The sequence below is a fragment of the Pseudopipra pipra genome, chromosome 8 (genome assembly GCF_036250125.1).
Source record: "Pseudopipra pipra isolate bDixPip1 chromosome 8, bDixPip1.hap1, whole genome shotgun sequence".
NCBI lineage: Eukaryota > Metazoa > Chordata > Aves > Passeriformes > Pipridae > Pseudopipra > Pseudopipra pipra.
The window spans coordinates 1,943,646-1,962,425 of NC_087556.1; the positions used below are offsets into that span (position 1 = coordinate 1,943,646).

Genomic DNA, 18,780 nt, shown 5'->3' on the forward strand with positions numbered 1-18,780 from the left:
TGGCCCTGCTGTGCTGAGGAGCCCAAGCTGGGCCCAGCCCTGCAGATGTGCCTGCCCAGGGCTGGCCAGAGGGGCAGGATCCCCTCCCTCCACACAGACACTGAGAAATACAGAGAGCTGGGGCGGGTGCCCATCACTCCCCTTCCTCACCCCAGTGACTCCGCTTGCACAGATTCATCACCCCCCTTGGACTGCAATCCCAGAATCACTGGGGTTGGAAAAGACCTCCAAAGATCACCAAGTCCAACCTTTGACCCAAAATCACCATGCCCACTAAACCCTAGGCAGTCTAAATAAAATTACTGAAGAATGAACTCTTCCTACATACACCTTTTATTCTTATATGCTCTAGGTTGATACATAACAATTGATTATCTCCTTTTTTTTTTTTAATTAAATTAGCTATTATTTTACTTTAAAGCTTTTTTTTTTTGAAGGCATTAACAGAATAAATAAATCATCTGGAAAACCGTATCTTTCATATCATTGTAGTTTCCTATGGGTGGGAAGATAAGCCATGTTTGCATTATCTACATGAAATAAGGACTAATTTTCCCCCTCTTACTCTTTTCACTGGATGCTATGAAAATTCCAGAACCATAACAAAAATAACTGCTAACTTTTCTTTCCAGAGACATGTGTGTTATAATTTTCTAGAGGTTGAGGATTTGGATCAACGAGCCCTCAACAAACTCTTTGTCAGGTCAAAGAAGCTCAGCTTTGCTGTTCCCCCTTCAACAGTGACACCACGCACACAAACAAATAAAAATTCAAATAAAAATCCAAAAGCAGGGACAATTTTTAATTCTTAAAATTTCATATGCCTTACCAAAAGAAGAATCATTATTTTTTTTAAAAACCTCAACGAGCTTTTCCCCCTATCATCTATGTTCCATGATATTTTCTTCCTGCTGGGTGTCCCAGTGAAAAGTTCACCTGAATCAGACCAAATTCTAGTTCTATTTTCAGTAAGAAAATTAGCAACATTACAAGTCAGATCACATGTTAGCAGCCTTTTTCCAAAGCTGGTTTTCCATCAGACACATTGGAATGTCCAGAATTATAATCAAAGCAGTTGTACAGTACATTTAAAATGAATGCTCATTCCAGTCTGGATCTGGAGAGTCTCAGCGAAAAGGCAGAGTGAAATTCAACAACTTGCAGAGGATTTACTGCAAGTGTGAGCAGGTGAAGCAATAAAATCTACCATGAGATAAATTTCAGTGAAAACAAAAAAATAAGAGCAACAGCCAGAACTATTTCTACAGCTAGAGGAGAAAAAAAAATACAAACAACAAACAGGATGGGAAGTAGGAAACTTGCTGTGGCACCAAGAACAGATTCATGAACAAACACGTAGTTTTAGTGCATAGGTAAGAGTTTACAGATTATTTCACATAATTTCCACCATGTCAGTACCGGCCAAATCTCAGATTGCTTTTTAAGGTGTCTGGCACCCCCTCGATCCCCTTCTCAAAGGGCAAACTTAATAATGCCACAGCCTTAGTGTCACATTCATCACCAAACAGATAAATTTAAAACTGTAGTCCTACACAAATTCCCAGTTCAAAGCGAGACAATAATTTTAATTAAACCTAAGGACAAGTTACATGGTGTAAGTATATGGGTGGTACCTTTTTTTTCCCTCAGAAAATACAATCAGTAAGCAGCAATAGCATCTCAGTAAGACATAAACTCAAGCACCAGGTCTGGTCAGACATGCTGAGAATTACTTGAGACAGGAAAAAGGGTCACCTTCCACTAGCCCAGGTTGCTCCAAGCCCCGTCCAACCTGGCCTTGGACACTTCCAGGGATCCAGGGGCAGCCACAGCTTCTCTGGGCAACCTGGGCCAGGGTCTCCCCACTCTCACAGGGAACAATTTCTTCCCAATATCCCATCTATCCCTGCCCTCTGGCAGTGGGAAGCCATTCCCTCTTGTCTTGTCCCTCCATCCCTTGTCCCAAGTCCCTCTCCAGCTCTCCTGGAGCCCCTTTAGGCCCTGGAAGGGGCTCTCAGGTCTCCCTGGAGCCTTCTCTTCTCCAGGTGAACATCCCCAGCTCTCCCAGCCTGGCTCCAGAGCAGAGGGGCTCCAGCCCTTGGAACATCTTCATGGCCTTCTCTGGGCCAACAGGTTTCAAGTTCTCTCACGTTTTTTCTCACTTTTTTTTTTTAATTGTTCCTCAACAAAAAATATTTCAGCAGTAAGACTGATTTATTAAACATAAATGAGCACAGATAACTGCAGACCCAGGTTCACAGAATCCCAGAATCAGCTGAGCTGGAAGGGACCCACAAGGATCATCAAGTCCAACTCCTGGCCCTGCACAGGACCATCCCCAAGAGTCACCCCCTGTGCCCCAGAGGATCATCCAAACCCTCCTGGAGCTCTGGCAGCCTTGGGGCTGTGCCCACTGCCCTGGGGAGCCTGGTCAGTGCCCAAACAGCCTCTGGGGGAAGAACCCTTCCCTGAGATCCAACCTGACCCTGCCCTGGCACAGCTCCAGCCATTCCCTGGGTCCTGTCCCTGGTCCCCCCAGAGCAGAGCTCAGTCCCTGCCCCTCCTCTGCCCCTGCCCAGGCAGCTGGAACTGCAGTGAGGTCTCCCCTCAGTCTCCTCTTCTCCAGCTGAACACACCAAGTGCCCTCAGTGTCCTCACACAGCTTCAAATCAAGGCCCTTCCCCATCCTCGCTGCCTCCTTGGGAAACTCTCTAATGGCTTCAGATCTTCCCTATATTGTGGTGACCAAAACTGCCAGGATATTTGACATAATAATTGATTTCTGAAGGAGATGTTAACACAAGACTTTAAAATCAGAGAACAGAAAGGTGCCCCATGTCTGGGAGCCTCAGTACAACTCTTCTTGCCATTGTTTTACCTCAAGTTGTCCTTGAAATTCCTGAGCATAATGGGGCAGTCTTTGCAGTCAAATCATGATATATCAAACACACTTGAAAAAAGAAAAGGCACTACATAAATGAGCTCCCCTACCTACAGTTTTCACGGTGTGTTTTATGTTTAAACAGCAATGCTGGTAAATGGAATCCTGAGGTAGCAGTGCCCTCACCCCTGCCCTAAGGACCTTACAGGAAAAGCAAACAGAACTTGCTAAATAAAACAACAAGCTCTGAAGGCTTTCCTAAAAGCTTGCAGGAAAGCATTTATGTTCCTCTCATTAACTTCACTGTGCTTTTGCTTCACATTTCTACAACCAAGGCAAAGGCAGGTAAATAAAGAGCCTGTCTCCTTGGGAGCAAAGTGAAAACCTCTTTAGCACACTCTCCATGTAACAGTGTCAGGGCTCAGATCTATTTGGTTTCTGATGGCTAATTTTCATTATTTTAATTTCTAATTATTTTTAATGAGGTGGCTCAGAGGAAACCCTCAATCACTGTCCTAGGGAAGACACTCAGCAAGGTCAAACAGCCTGAGCAGAAACAAACACAACAACTTGAATCATCCTGTGTTCTGCCAACAGAGCTGCCTGAGCATCTTCCTTTCCTCTTGCCCTCCTGAAGCCCCCTCCCATCCAGCAGTTCCCCTCCTTTGAGGACTTCTCTCTTCACAGCTAAAGTAAACAGAATCACCTATAAAAATGAAAATATTATGGAAGTAGCTGATAACAAAATTCCATTGTGGGGAATCCCACAGAGCTCCAAAGACACCTGATGGTCCGCAGTGGAAGGTGCCCCTGCCCATGGCAGGGGGGTGGAACTGGATGATCTTGAAGGTGCCTTCCAACCCATGCCATTCTGTGATTCCAAGGTCACAGAACAGGCTGGGATTTAAGGATGCCCCTTCCAACCACCCCCCCATCAACTGTGGAGGTTTGCAGTTCCCAGCACTGCCCTTTCCCCTCCCAGACTCTCTTCTCTTCATTCCCACCATCCCAAAGGCCGCTTGCATCCTCTGCCAGGGCACTGCCACCCTCTGAAGGATCAGTTCCTCCTGTTCAAAGGACCCCACACACTGATCTCCTGCTCCAAACCCCCGGAGGGACTCCCAACTCATAGAAGGGCTTGGGCTGGAAGGGACCTTCAAGATCACCCAGTCCCAACCCCCTGCCATGGGCAGGGACACCTTCCACTATGAACAACAGGCTAAGGAGGAGCTGAACATTTAAGAACCTGAACCCTTCCACCCCTCACTGTATGTGGAGGTTACGAGGCTACAGCAGCTTTTTCAAATCTCTCCCTACCAGCATTTCTGACAACATTCCTACACTCACAGTCTCACACACATTCACAGAGGCAGTCACAGCCATCAAGAGCTGCCTGTAACCTCCCCCTACTAAACACAATTACCTGGAAAACTCAAAATAACCATTCACAGCTCCTATACCCCTAAAATCCAGCTAAATAAACCATTTGAACTAGCTGGGAGCAGTGTCTGAAGATCACATGGCTGCAAGGTCACATCAGCTGCTTCAAAGTTTAATAATAAAAACAGCTTGCCCCACAAAGCCCTAAAAATTTAAGTGACTTTAACCACAAAAAAAGGTCTCTCCCAACACCTGGGAAGGGATTTGTGTTCCCAGCAACAGAGCACAACTTTGAGAAGAGCTCAATAACCTAGTCCTGGCTCCTCAAAGACAGAAAGAGTTTTACACCCTGACAGAAAATTAGTGAGGTGCCCTGCAGGGGGAACAGGCTCACCTGGAAAACAAACAGTCAACCTGAACATTCCTGGGAAAACAAACAGTCAACCTGAACATTCCTGGGGACAAGATTCTGTGGAATAACTGTCATCTCCTCCTGAGCACTCCTGAAATTAAACTGGGAAAAAAATTCACTTCAATATGCTAATCACCAACTCTTCTTCCAGCTGCTGCAGAAACACCCCAATCATTACTCTGAGTTGTTTCACAATTTATCTTATATTCAAGTTGGCTTTTCTATAGTCAAATAGTTTTGTTTGGGTTTATTTCAACAGTCCCAGGGAGTGCAACTGGCAGCCCCAAAAACCCGACTCAGTTCCCAGCAGATGCTCAGCCCAACCTCAAAGACTTTTTATTTAATAAAGTTCTACCCACTAACTGCTGAAGGAAATTATTTTATTATTTTATTCTTTGATTTGTAACTGAAACAAGGATCAGACTCTAAACCTCGTCAGCAACTGGGAAAGGCTCTATTATTCCTCAGCATCAGTCCCTTACTTCCCTTGGGTTGCTGCCTGAAGCAGAAAAGAATACAGTGTTAACTCTAAGATTATGTTTCATTTCTGTTAATTTGTCCAAACTCTTCCTGAATCCATGAAAGTGTGCAGCATCCACAACATCTTGGAGTAAGCTTCACTGGAACCTAATCATGGCTTGTTCACATGGCACCACCTCAGCATGGGGCAGCATTCAACCATTCCCTACACTCCATGTCTTCAATAAACCTCTTTATCATCCCTAAATATTGCAGCAAACAATAATTTAGGGAGAGTTCAGGACTCTGATCCCCTTCAGGGACTACGTGCTGCCAATAACACAAATGGTAATACGGAAAATTCTTCAAGCACCCACTAAAGCCACTTTGTTTGATACACACGTGATTTTAGAGGAAACCCTGGATAGTTCAGCATCAAATGCTGAAAAGACAACCTCTGTAGGAACAAGGTAATGACAAGTTGTTTGGTACCAGAAAAAGTGTGACCCAGCAAGTCCAAATTATTTTCCAAAGAGCAGGAGCAGAGTCCGAGAAAAGCCTAAGTGAGCAAAGGGGAGTTTTCCAGAACCTAAAGTAGAGCTAAAAGTCTGTACTGGTTATGTTTTTTTCTTCCCTTCTGCATTTCTAAGCATTTTAGTTTTGCTCTTGTGAGAATAAAACACTCAGCATTCAGCAACAGTCTTGATTTCAAGCTTACTCTTTTCTTCAACCATGGACCTTTCCACCCACGGTGAGAGAGAAAGAAAGGAAAACAGCTCGTGGAAGAGGGTTTTGGAAGTCAAAGGTGGAGACAGGCTGAGAAAGTTGAGGCCATTCAGCCTGGAGAGGAAAAGGTTGTGTGGAGACCCCACAACACCTTCCAGCATCTGAAGGGGCTACAGGGAAGCTGGAGAGGGACTGTTCATTGGGAACTGGGGTGACAGGACAAGGGGGAATGGATTCAAACTGAAAGAGGAGAAATTAGATGAGATATTGGGAAGGAATTCCTGGCTGTGAGGGTGGGGAGGCCCTGGTCCAGGTTGCCCAGAGAAGCTGTGGCTGCCCCTGGATCCCTGCAAGTGTCCAAGACCAGGTTGGAGGGGGTTTGGAGCAACCTGGGCTAGTGGGAGGTGTCCCTGCCCCTGGCAGGGGGTGGAACAGGATGGCCTGTAAGGTCCCTTCCAACCCAAACCATTCCATGATTCTGAAGTATTTAACACCTTTTCTCCCCATTTCTTCTACATGGTTAAGCCCAAAAACCACTCCTATAAAAGTCTTGGAGATGCACAGTCAGAACATTAAGTCCAGCCCTCAAGCCTGAGTCCCTGACAATACTGGGGCCATTTTAAATAAGAAATTACTAAAGTCATTCATTAAGGAAACAGACCCTTGATTTCCGCCTGATCACTGGCTGGAAATTCAAGATCTGGTGTGTGTGCCACACACAAGACATGTGATGGCCCAAAGCCAGACACCTGCACTCACTCACTTCCTAAAACCCTGCCAGGACAGCAAGTGCCACGAGGGCGGCTCTGACCCGCCGCAGTGGCTGGTGATGGGACCAGCCCCTGAGAAAGCCTAGTTCAAGAGACCTGCATTGTTCACAAAACCAGCACACTGTGAACACAGTGAAACCTCCAGCCTGTGGGTTTTTACAGGTTGAATCTCCCAGCAAAGCTCTCGGAGCTGGCGGCGCGCGGGGAAAGCGAGAGCGCCTTCTCCGCTGGGTTTAAATTGGAGAGGCAAGAACTGCAACTCCAGCAGGTTGGGGCAGTGGCTGAGCTAAAACACCTCGCATTTATATCTGCCTGAACGTGTATTTCTTTTTCCAGATGTACTTTATTCTCAGAGTTCCCCCAGTTGCTCACAAAGGAAACACTCCTTTGAAAGCCCTCGGACTCACCTCCACTTCCATTCAGCAGGAAACACTCACGGAGGGGGGAAAAAAATCCCATGAAAGGATCTCTGAACATCTCGATTTACAGACTGAGGTTCCTCATAAAGAGCCACATAGAACCATACATTTAAATTGAGTAACTAAGCAACCCAGTGTAAGGGGAAAATGCCCAGCCTTGTTTCCTGTGTGCCTGAATTCAGCACTCCAGCTGTGCAGTTTGGGATAAGCCTGGCATAACCTTTACATTGCACCACGATTGTTCTGTATTGAAAAATCGCATAAGAAGGGCTTTCACGGGCTATTTTCAGCTCTTCCTGATAGAAATCTCTAACTGTAGGATCTGGAAAGGAACTGCAGCGAACTGGAGTTTGATTCAAACACGTTTCTGATGCTCCTTAAACCTACAGAGTTTCTGTGCTTTGATGGGAGTTAAGCACTACTTTAAAATTTATAGCTCAGAAACCCCAAGTGAAAGATGATCTGAGTGAAAGACGATCTGACTGTGGCTGAACTTGGGGTTGGTTTTGTCTTTAACTGGACAAAAAGTGAGGCTGATGGATAATAAATACAAAAGGGACATAAACCAAACAAAGACCATTATTGCAACCTCCCATTCCAGTTCAGAATATGCACCTGGAAAGGGCAATTTGTTTTGTAGCTTTATTTTGCCATTCTTCCACCTCCCTTTCTTTTGTGTTTTTTTTTTTTTTTTTTACAAATATAATATCTATAAAGAGTTTGCTACGTGAAAATTACCCTGCAAGTGCTGTGAATTGCTATTTTATTTTTACAGCTTTAGAAAAATGCAGCCCCATCCTTCTTTCGGGCAATGTGCTCTTAGATTGAAATAACTTCCCATTTTACAAGCAGTTTTGGAGTTGACAAGAGTCTTTAAAATCATACTTGTGTCTGAAAACACTGTAAAGCACATAAAAATATGATACTGTGCCAAGCAGCATCTAAAATTGCTATTACCAAAAGTAATTTTTAAGACCATTAAAAAGCACTGGATGAGTCAAGAAAAGCTGCAATATCTTCAGAAGTGCTTAAACTTCCAAAGTTGATTAAACCTGCATTTAACCATTCCTATGCACCCAGCATTCAAATTTCGTGTTATTTTCAATATCTTTTGAAATTGCATTTTCCCTGTTGTGCCTCTGGTTCATTCGAGACAGACCTTTCATACAGGAAGATGAAAAATATTTAATATTGGGAATTAAACTGAATCCTGGTATTATAAAAGTATGTAAAGTAATTTTTGACTGCTGTACAAAAGCAGACATTTAACCATCAGGACAAGGCTCGTACTCATAACCTTTCATACTGTTGAAATTTCTTTAAAACCAAATAAATTAGCATTTATTAACTGAAACATGAGAGAGGGTCAGCTAAACTTATAGGTGAGCCAATAATATTTAGCTTTGGTCTGTCCCTAAAGGGTAAATTTGTGAGTTTTAGGCTTTACATTCAACGTTGAGGTTGAAAATCATATTTAACAATCAGGCTTCTCATCTTCCCCTGAAGATTTTCTCCTACTTCAGTCCAGATTTTTTTTTGTTTGTTTACAACAGAAACAGAAAAACATCAGCTTGTGTTCCACAGAACTGACTGAGATGAGCTCAGGCAAAAGAAAGAAGCAACAAAAGGAAGTTTTAAGTTTAAATTGAGGAAAAAAACTTCATGGAATTTTGCCATATACAGAGGAATGTTTTCATTTTTTAAAGTAGGTGTAAAATTTAAAAATATTCCATTACCATATGAATATCATCGAACTGTATTTTTTGAGATTATGTTTCCTTTCAAAAGCAGCACTTTCTAAATTAGACTAGAAAAGGGTTATATAGACATGCAACCTCAAACTCCCTTTGGATCTTTAAGACTCCAGCCCCTCTCCCCTCATCCTCAACACTCATGTTATGAAGCAAAACCCAAAGCCAAGTTGTCAGAGTCCTTCTGTGGCAGAACAACCAGCAGCTGTTTTGCTGAAGTCACCTCTTCCAAGCTCTAACTCTTCCAACAGTTCCAGAACCTTCCACGGGGTACCAGCTGTGCCAAACCTGCAGCAGGTCACCCACGGCCACCCCAGTGGAAAACAGGCTGTGCTAATTAACCTGCCACTCCCAGGACTGGTGATGCTCCAGGTAATTAACCAGCAATTTGGGGAACATTTACATATTGCGCCTATAAATACCTTCCTCCTGACGCCTCTAATGAAGGGAATGTTGATCAACATCTTCCTGGAATTTAATCAAGACAGGAGGCAGCAGCAGCAGAAGGTGAGGGAGTGCCTTTGCTGTCCTTCATGCAAAGCAAGGGGAGCAAGGCAACCCCTGGCCTTGAAGGCACTCAGCTCTTTCAGCTCCTCACTCAAACGCTGATAAAATTGGCCAAACTGACTTTCCACAACTGCATCTGAACTCCAACAGCTCAGCACAAACCTTCCCCCTCTTTCCCCCGTTCTAGAGGATGTGCTGCCACATCCTACAGTTGTGGGACTGCCCTGAATGACCCAGCACAGACCAGAGCCTCCTGCATCCCATCCCACCCTCTGCACGACTGGGGACTCAGCTGGGTGTTTTCACATTTCAAATATGGACCTTGATAAAGTGTCTGAACTAAATCATGATTTAATTACCACTGAACACTGTCTTGAAGGAACTTGAAGACACTGTGCAAGGGTTTAGATATTTCAAGTAGAAGAAATCGTATCCAACATCAGCAACCAAAAAAAGCCCCGAAAGGCCCAAAATCTGTTTTTAAAGCTCATTTCCAGGCAGATGGGCAGTAGCAGAACCCAGGAAATCACAGGGAACGAGCTTACTACTTGAAACCAAGTTCCTGGGGCTTTGTCAAATGACCTTATTTTGCACAGAGGATGTTGACACATATTCAGGGATGCAAAAGTTAATTAGCCAAGGATCTAGGAAATGCTGCCTCCACAGCCTGGGTGCAAAGGTATGGACCTGTGAATGGAAAGCAGGTTCTGAAGTCACAGACAAGAAGGTCCTTTCCTCCAGAAAAGGTGAAGGCATCTGTGATAGTGTGCAACTCTTGGATGCCACCTGAGTCATATCCATTTGCATGTTCCTCATCCATGAAAAACACAAAGTAATAAGACTTCACAGAAAGTGTCATCCTTTGAAGTATCTCATTAATAAATTATGGTCCAAGGGGTTCAATAATTGAAGCCTAAACTGCTTTCTGACCATCATAGATCGAGCCTGTGTCTAAAGAGTCTTAATTAGAAAAGCAATGAGGATTCAATATTGAACAGCTACAGAGAGTTATTTGTTGTTCCTCTGGTGAGCTGCACCCTTTTGATACCTATTTTGTCGAGCAAAAAAATGATGCTATCTTTATTTTATGATCAAAATGTTGCCCCATCTGCAGTGATAATCATACCAGTGGTAATACTGGATATACTTCAGCTTCCTGTCCCAAAGCTTGTAATTCACATTTTCAGGTAAATGCACAAAATGTCTCACAATGTATCAAAAACCCCTAAACAAACAAAAAAAGGGGGGGATACAAAGTCAGTACTTTCTTCAAGATGTATTTTAGAAAAAATCTTTTGGTGAAAAGCATGAAGGTGGAACTTTAGGCTGGTTTTTTTTTGAAGCCTCTATTTAAAAAGCAAACCAGCAAGAGCAGATTTATGGAACCATCTGTTACTACTCCTGCCAGAACCCCCTCATTCTCGTGTTTGGAAAACTTGGCCACTACTGATTCAGAAATGGTCTGGAAAGTGCAAAGCAGTGACAGCCTTTGTTTGCCTTTGAAGTGATTCAAGCCTTGTTTTAATACATGTAACTGTTTTAGGTATCTCCTCTGCAAAGCAGTTCTGGGAGGGAGGAAGTTTGGGATGAGTGCAAGGACTGCTGGACTCAGCACCCCTCAGCAGAGCGTGGTCACTGGAATCCATCTGGAGAGGACTCCCAAAAATGTGGTGTTAAAACCAAGCAGAGGGTCTGATCACAGAACCCCAGAATGGTTTGGGTTGGAGGGGCCCTTAAGGATCATCCCATCCCACCCCCTGCCATGGGCAGGGACACCTTCCATAGCCCAGGTTGCTCCAAGCCCCATCCAACCTGGCCTTGGACACTCCCAGGGATCCAGGGGCAGCCACAGCTTCTCTGGGCAACCTGTGCCAGGGTCTCATCACCCTCACAGCCAAGAATTCCTTCCCAATATCCCATCTATTCCTGCCCTCTGGCACTGGGAAGCCATTCCCCCTTGTCCTGTCAGGACACTGATGCCACTGTGTGGACTCTCCAACCTCTAAACACTAAAAGACTCCCTCCAGAAACTTTAAACAGGATGATTTGAGGAGGGTTAATTTTTTCTTTAATAACAAAGTGAAAATGAAGTCTAAGCAAGGCTCATCTGCTGTCTGAAACCTTTACCATCAAACAAGAGAGCAATTACAAGAAGAGAGTCACTAGGTTCCTGCTACATTGAAAAAGACATTTCATATCTCTTGCAATATTGACTCCAAACCCTGAAAATATTTACTTCTCCATTTTTACCCACTTAGAAAACAGTTTCAAAAATAAACACCCTACAGGACATATACTGATTATCATCAGAATCCCTCTGTCTGTCACTTGTCTCAGGAGAGCTGAAGGCACGGAAAAAAATCACTTTCTCTAAAAGGCAGAAAGTGAAAAAAATCACTTTCTCTAAAAGCACCTTTGTGCTTCCTCAGATACAAATGGGATGTCCAGGAAGGTTTGGAGTGCCCATCCCTGGAGGTGTCCCAGGAAGGCCTGGATGTGGCACTCAGTGCTCTGGGCTGGGGGACAAGGTGGGCATTGGCACAGGGGGGATCCATGGGCTGGGAGGGCTTTTCCAACCTAATTGGTTCTTTGAAATAGCCAAGAAAAATCATAAAAACACAGTTAACAAACCTACTGCTCCTGTTGCTAATAAGAAGCTGAACTTGCAATTTATGTTAAATTACATATGCACGTTAATTTTACGTAAATTAACATGAAATGCAATTCAGCTTCTTATTGCAAAGGCATCAGGGGGACTTTCTCACTCCCTACAACTCCCCTCCAAATACCAACAGACACAGAAACATTTTCAAAGCAGCACTGGACTAGAAAGGACAAGGATCAGCAGGTGCTACTGCGAGGTCAGTCCAACCCAAGTGCACACTCAGGGAAGTTTTACATCGCTAAGGAGGGGCAGCAAAGAGAATATGGTTTCTCCTGATTATAAATTATAAAAAGTACAGTAATATTTTGGACCCACAGGCTACACAGAGGCCAGCAGCAGCAGGACAGAAGTGGTGCCTCAAGCCAGACTCAGTTTTACTCCTAGAGCTGGAAATACAAGGACACAGAGAAGCTTTCAAATGCTGCCTGTAGGGTTTTCCCCTCAGGGATAACACTGGAAATAATCCTGCAGATGGGACAGCAACTGCACGGGTATTTCTATACATTATAAAGTGTTCTTAGCACTCAGTAACACCCAAACTCTTCCCCTCCTAATCCCATTCAGCCCTATTTTTGATTTTATCTATCACACAGACAACGAAACTACTCAGTCTCTCCTCCATATCCAGGCTGACTGTAATGGAGAGGTTGATTAATTTTGTATTAGCCAGATCCACAATGAAAATAAATCCCAAGCCATTGATTACACTGGAAGAACAAGCAGATAAGGTATTTTTCTTTTCATACCTCTAGTACTTAATTATAGAAAGGTTCTACCCACAAGGATGGTAAGAAAACAGCAGAGCACAGATACAAGATTTTTTCTTTTCATGTTCAAGTCTTTGTTCTTTAAGTATAAAATGAGTAGGGGGGGAGGTTCTGGTTCATTATGGGTCTATTTCGGGATAATGAAGAAACCAGGAGTTTATCCAAAGCCATTGGCACAGTTTACCTTTCCCTGACAGTATGTTCACATCTGTTTTAATTATCAGACAACAATGGGGTCACTGACTATTTGGAGCTGTGTAAAGGCCACGTAAATTCTGGTTTGGGTCTGCAGTTTGGGTGCTGAGCAGTTCAAAGACATTTAAAACCCAGTGGTCTCCATCCTGTTTCTCCGAGCCCTCAGTGTTACTGGCCAAGCAGACACTCTCCTCCCCTGTTAATCACCACCTCTCCTTAGCAGAATAAAGACTCTAAGTCTTGGAAACCAAACTGCTCAGCCCCTGGAGCTGTAAACCCACTCCCTGTGCCACTGGATCCCTCTGTTTTATTAACTAAACAGATAAAATTGTAAATATGAGGAGCAATTGACTTGAGCAGCGTCCCAGGGGCCAGCGGCTGTGTCTCCCTGATTAGCTTCATTCAATTATGCCTTCTTAATTGCTCATGTGCTCAAGCTCATTAAATGAAAAATAATATTGTTTTCCTGCAGGTTGTGCAGGGGAGATTTGGAGAATGGCCCCCACTGGCGCAGCTCTGAGGTCCTGCCAGGAGAGCAGAGAGAGGTTGCAGCCCACAGACAGCAGCTCCTTGGGGGGCTGCAGGACCCTCAGTCTCACTGGGAGCCCAGTGCCAGAAGATTTCTCATTTTCTCCTCAACTACCAGTAAAAATTCAGTTAAAAATAACTCTTTGTTTTAAACTGTTCATCCAGAAATTATTCCGGAGCATTTCTGAACAAAAACTCTCTGATATGTCCAAGGGGCTCCAGGAGAGCTGGAGAGGGACTTGGGACAAGAGGTGGAGGGATAGGACAAGGGGAATGGCTTCCCATTGCCAGAGGGCAGGGTTAGATGGGATATTGGGAAGGAATTGTTGGCTGTGAGGGTGGGGAGGCCCTGGCACAGGTTGCCCAGAGAAGCTGTGGCTGCCCCTGGATCCCTGGAAGTGTCCAAGGCCAGGTTGGACGGGGCTTGGAGCAACCTGGGAGAGTGGAAGATATCCATGCTTATTGCAGGGAGTTGAATTAAATGGCCTTTAAAGTATCCCTTTCAAATCAAATTATTCCATGTTTCCATGAAGATACTGTGTGGTTACACAGGGAAACTAAAAGGAAGCGGGTTTTTTGGTTTGGGGTTTTCTTCCCACAGAAAACACACAGAGAGCTCCTAGTTAGTGCTCCTAAACCCTCTCTCTTCAAAGAAAAGCATCTTCTTCCCATTCTGTATCACTGTGCTCCACAGGACTTGCTGATGCCCCATTAAATTGAACTGGAATGGATTTCCTATCAGGACAAACATACTTTGCAAGTGACTCATAAGAAACACATCTTATAGAACATGGTATTTGAGTCAAGGAGAAACTAAGCAAAACCTGTATCAACAAAGCCTGTAAAATAACATCTGAGTGACTGATGTCTGCTATTGAAATAAATGTAAAGCTATGAAAATTTCCTACAGTTCCATATAAGAGAGAAGATACATGGCATGTTCTAAAACAAATGATGTACAAGGGAATTTCTTTTTCCCTCACAAAAAAACCCCCACAACTCCTCGTGGGACAGACTCTGTCTCACAGAATGTGCCACATCCAACCTGGCCTTGGACACTTCCAGGGATCCAGGGGCAGCCACAGCTTCTCTGGGCAACCTGTGCCAGGGCCTCCCCACCCTCAGAGTCAGGAATTTCTTTGTAATATCCAAGCTAAACCTGCCCTACTCCAGTTTAAGGTCATTCCCCCTTGTTTTGTAACTTTTGGAAAGTCCCTCTCCATTAAATGCTGCTTCTGCTTTATATTTACCCCAAAAAAATTAAAAAAAAAAAAAAAACAAAAAACAACCCTTCAAATTGTTAGAAAGTTCGAAAGTGCACTGCCCAGATTTTTGCAATTAATTTTTCCATAAAAAGCAGTAAAGGGAAATTCGGAAGGATAACAAAAAAAAAAGCCAAACTACTGAAGAAAGGGCAACAGAGCTGAAGTTTCTGATTTGTGTATCTGAAACTTCCCACACTTTAACAAAACAGTCCCTACCAATGGCTCAAAGATCACAGAAGCACATTGATCTTTATAATAATTTATGTGGATTTCAGTGGGTCCCAACCATTTATGGAACAAAAGGCCTGATGACTTAAGAAGACTTTGCAAAGAGTAAAATTTATTAACAATAGTGGAATAAAACAAGAGTAAAATATATTGTTTCTATGGGAAAAAAAGAGGAGAGAGAATAATACAATCACCAGAAACTCTGTCAACCAGCATCATTATTAGTTACACTGTGTGGAAGAAAAAACAGCCCATTCTCTTTCTTTTTTTTTTTTTCCCCTTTTTCCTGGAAGTTTTTAAAAGCTTGCTATGATTTTGAGTAATTAATTTTTGTGCTCTGTTATCCATTTTGAATTTACAAAAAGCCCAGCTACTTCTCAAAAAACACAATCAGGCTGCACCAACCAGGTTGCAAAGAAAAGGGACACCAAGGCAAACCAGACACATCTTGGTTTAAGCTCAGACCACCCAGAGGATTGAATTCAAGTTTTAAATGAGGGAACCTCGAGGTGCTTAAACTCTGTGTTCCTCTTTAGGACTAAGTAAGTTGAGTTCAAACAGCTCTGTTTAGAAATAAACCATGAAATCAGTCTCATGCCAGACTTGCCCAGCAGGTCACATCATTAAGGATATAAAAAGGGACAGGAGTCAAAGGCAGGGAACCTATTTGGTACTTATAGGATTATATGGAGCTGCTCAAATCGATGATGATCCAAAACAAGATGAGTTTACAAAGAGAAACCCTTGTCAGTGTAACTGAGTGAATATAAGAGCTTGTTCTAACAAATGAAGAGGAAAAATAATTATTTTGAAAATAACTTGGTTTTCTCTCGAGGTGGTACCACAGAGTAGGGTTTGACCTGCTATAAGGGACATATAATCAAGTATTTAATGTTGAATCAATATGGCAGGTAAATTAATCAGCAGCTTATAAATCAGAGACTAAAGTTAAGATACTATGGTACAGGATCAAACAAATGTGAACTATTTTGTCAGGTGCTGGCAGGGGCTGCCCAGGGAGGTTTGGAGTGCCCATCCCTGGAGGTGTCCAAGGAAGGTCTGGATGTGGCACTCAGTGCTCTGGGCTGGGGGACAAGGTGGGCATCGGGCACAGAGGGGGTTCCCTGAGCTGGGACAGCTTTTCCATCTTAAATGATTCTGGGATTTCCTGCTCTGTCTTTAAAGATGCCCAAGAGTTTGCAGTACGTTGAACTGAAACGCCACTAAGATGTTCCAGAAGTGAGAAGTGTTCCACCACCACTGAATCCACAAAAGCAAACTGAAGTGGCACTGTAGGTACACACGAACTCACACCACAACCCCCACCCTTCTGTGAAAATCAGCTTTCTAGGAGAATTCAGACTGGAATTCAGCCTTCAATTGCAGAGAAATCCCATTTATCTCTAACCCAACTCAAGAACACAGTTTCTCTCCCTTGGTTCCTTCTCCACCTCCTCAGCCCTTTCCCTTTGCAGTCAGGTTTCAGTAGGTGTAGCACCACAATTTGAAGGTATTTAAACACTTGATTTCTGCCTCCATACATCAGCTATTCATCTCTTTGCCAATTTAAGACTCTCACACCTCAATAGACTGTCTAATAAATACTGCAAGGGACTGATTTTTTCCTTGCTATTTTTTCCAACCTAACTCAATAAGAACCTTCAATTTATTTCTTTTTAAACCCCTCTATTTCTTTTTTCCACTTACCCAAAAGTTTTCCTTTCACCACCTAAAAAGAAAAAAAAAATCTTTATTTTCCAACAGAGATTCCTCAGAAGAGATGAGAGAGAGGGTGTTTGCCTGGGAGAAAACCCAGTGATGGCACCTGGGCATTCAAAAACTACAACAATATTTGTGGAAAAGGTTGGGAAGTATTTGTTTTGTGTTTGTGGCTTTAGGTTCAAATCCACAGATATTTCCTTGCCACGGGAGTTCCACATAAATCCCCAGCAAGTGACAGAGTTTACATGAGCTTCAGTCAAGAACAACACTATCTGTGTTTAATGACAGACAGCAGCTGAGCAGTAATGATGCCCTAATCTGGGAGTGATTACTGCAAAATGAATGCATTAAAATGAGCTGAGAGCTCATCCTTTATGATTATTGCCCAAACACAGGAGGCTGCTCCCACTGCACACACGACAGCAGAGATCCCGGGATCACTGAGGTTGGAAAAGCCCTCCCAGCCCATGGATCCCCCCTGTGCCCGATGCCCACCTTGTCCCCCAGCCCAGAGCACTGAGTGCCACGGCCAGGCCTTCCTGGGACACCTCCAGGGATGGGCACTCCAAACCTCCCTGGGCAGCCCCTGCCAAGGCCTCACCACCCTTTCCAGCAACAAATTCCTCCTCCTGGCCAACCTGAGCCTCCCCTGGCACAGCTGGAGGCCGTTCCCTCTCCTCCTGTCCCTTGTTCCCTGGCAGCAGAGCCCGACCCCCCCCGGCTCCCCCCTCCTGTCAGGGACTTGCAGAGCCAGAAGGTCCCCCCTGAGCCTCCTTTTCTCCAGGCTGAGCCCCCCCAGCTCCCTCAGCCCCTCCTGCTGCTCCAGCCCCTTCCCCAGCTCCGTTCCCTTCCCTGCACACGCTCCAGCCCCTCCGGGTCTCTCCTGTTGAGGGCCCAGGACTGGGCACAGCACCAGTGCTGCTGGCTTGGGCTGGAACTCAGCCCCTGCAGAAGTTCAGAGCTTCTGGAAGTGCTGGAAAACCCAGATCCCTTAAAACCTTCCCAAGCAGGAGCTCATACTCATCATCAACAAGAAAGTCAAGATCTCCTCTGAAAAACTGTCATGCTTCCTTTTTTTCTCCCCAAACAACTTCATTACAATATTACTGATTTTTTTCTATACTCATTACTTAAAACTTTCTATTTACAGAATAACAGAACAGTTTGGGCTGAAAGGGACCTTAAAGCCCATCTCATTCCACCCCCTGCCATGGGCAGGGACACCTTCCACTAGCCCAGGTTGCTCCAAGCCCTCTCCAACCTAGCCAAGGGGATTGAAGCAGCAAGGAAAACGTGCATCAGGACTCCCAGCCAGCAGGAGGAAGGAAAGAATGGGCAAGTAAGTGTTTATCCCATCCTCTCACAACTGGAATTGCTGATGGAGGTGTCCTTGCAATGACCCACTGTTCAATCACACCTTTGCCACATAACAAACCAGAAATCTTGTGCTTGTTAGTGATGCCCTTGAAAATGCCAGTCCTGAGAGATAAAATAACTGAAGCCAAACTGGACATTTGAAGTGATCCAAACCCACGCCTGCTATTCCCAACACACCAAACCTGTGCTCTGAAGGACACAGCCATGAGTCAGTTCTTGTTCTAGGAAAATCAAATCCTGCAAAATCAAGTTTTTATCAAGCTGAAGTTCCCGTGCCTTGTTTTAAACAGCTATTTCTCATAAAAAATGGATTAAACTGAAAGCCAAGAGCAACAGGGAGGCAGTTTCTATCACAGTTTATTTGTCAACATGTGACAGTCTCAAATCAGCATTCAAAAAATAATTCTTACTGCTGGACTAAGACAAGGAGAAGGCAGATGAGGGTTTGGAAAGTACTGTGACGGGGGAGGGACAGCAAGGAATGGAGCAGAAGGAATATTCAGCTTGCCAAGTTGGCAACAAGGTTCAGTGGCAGAACGGGAGACCCCAAGGATAAGAGACAGAAATGGGTATTTACACAAGACTGAGCATGAAAGACAATGTTCACCAGAATTCCCAGCCAGCAGGAAGGAGGGAACAGCCTGGAGAAAGAGGAAGGAACAAAGGGGTGGTTTTCCCCACACCCTGACTTTAAAAGAGGCTTTAAAGGGGTACATTCTTAGATTTTG

The 18,780-nt window shown here is 44.2% G+C and overlaps 1 protein-coding gene across 8 annotated transcripts in view; it reads right to left on the minus strand.

Annotated features, from left to right (window-relative positions):
• Positions 1-18,780, minus strand: part of PCDH15 (protocadherin related 15) — a 701,112-nt gene that overhangs the window by 275,704 nt on the left and 406,628 nt on the right. The gene's annotated exons all lie outside the window — the stretch shown is intronic.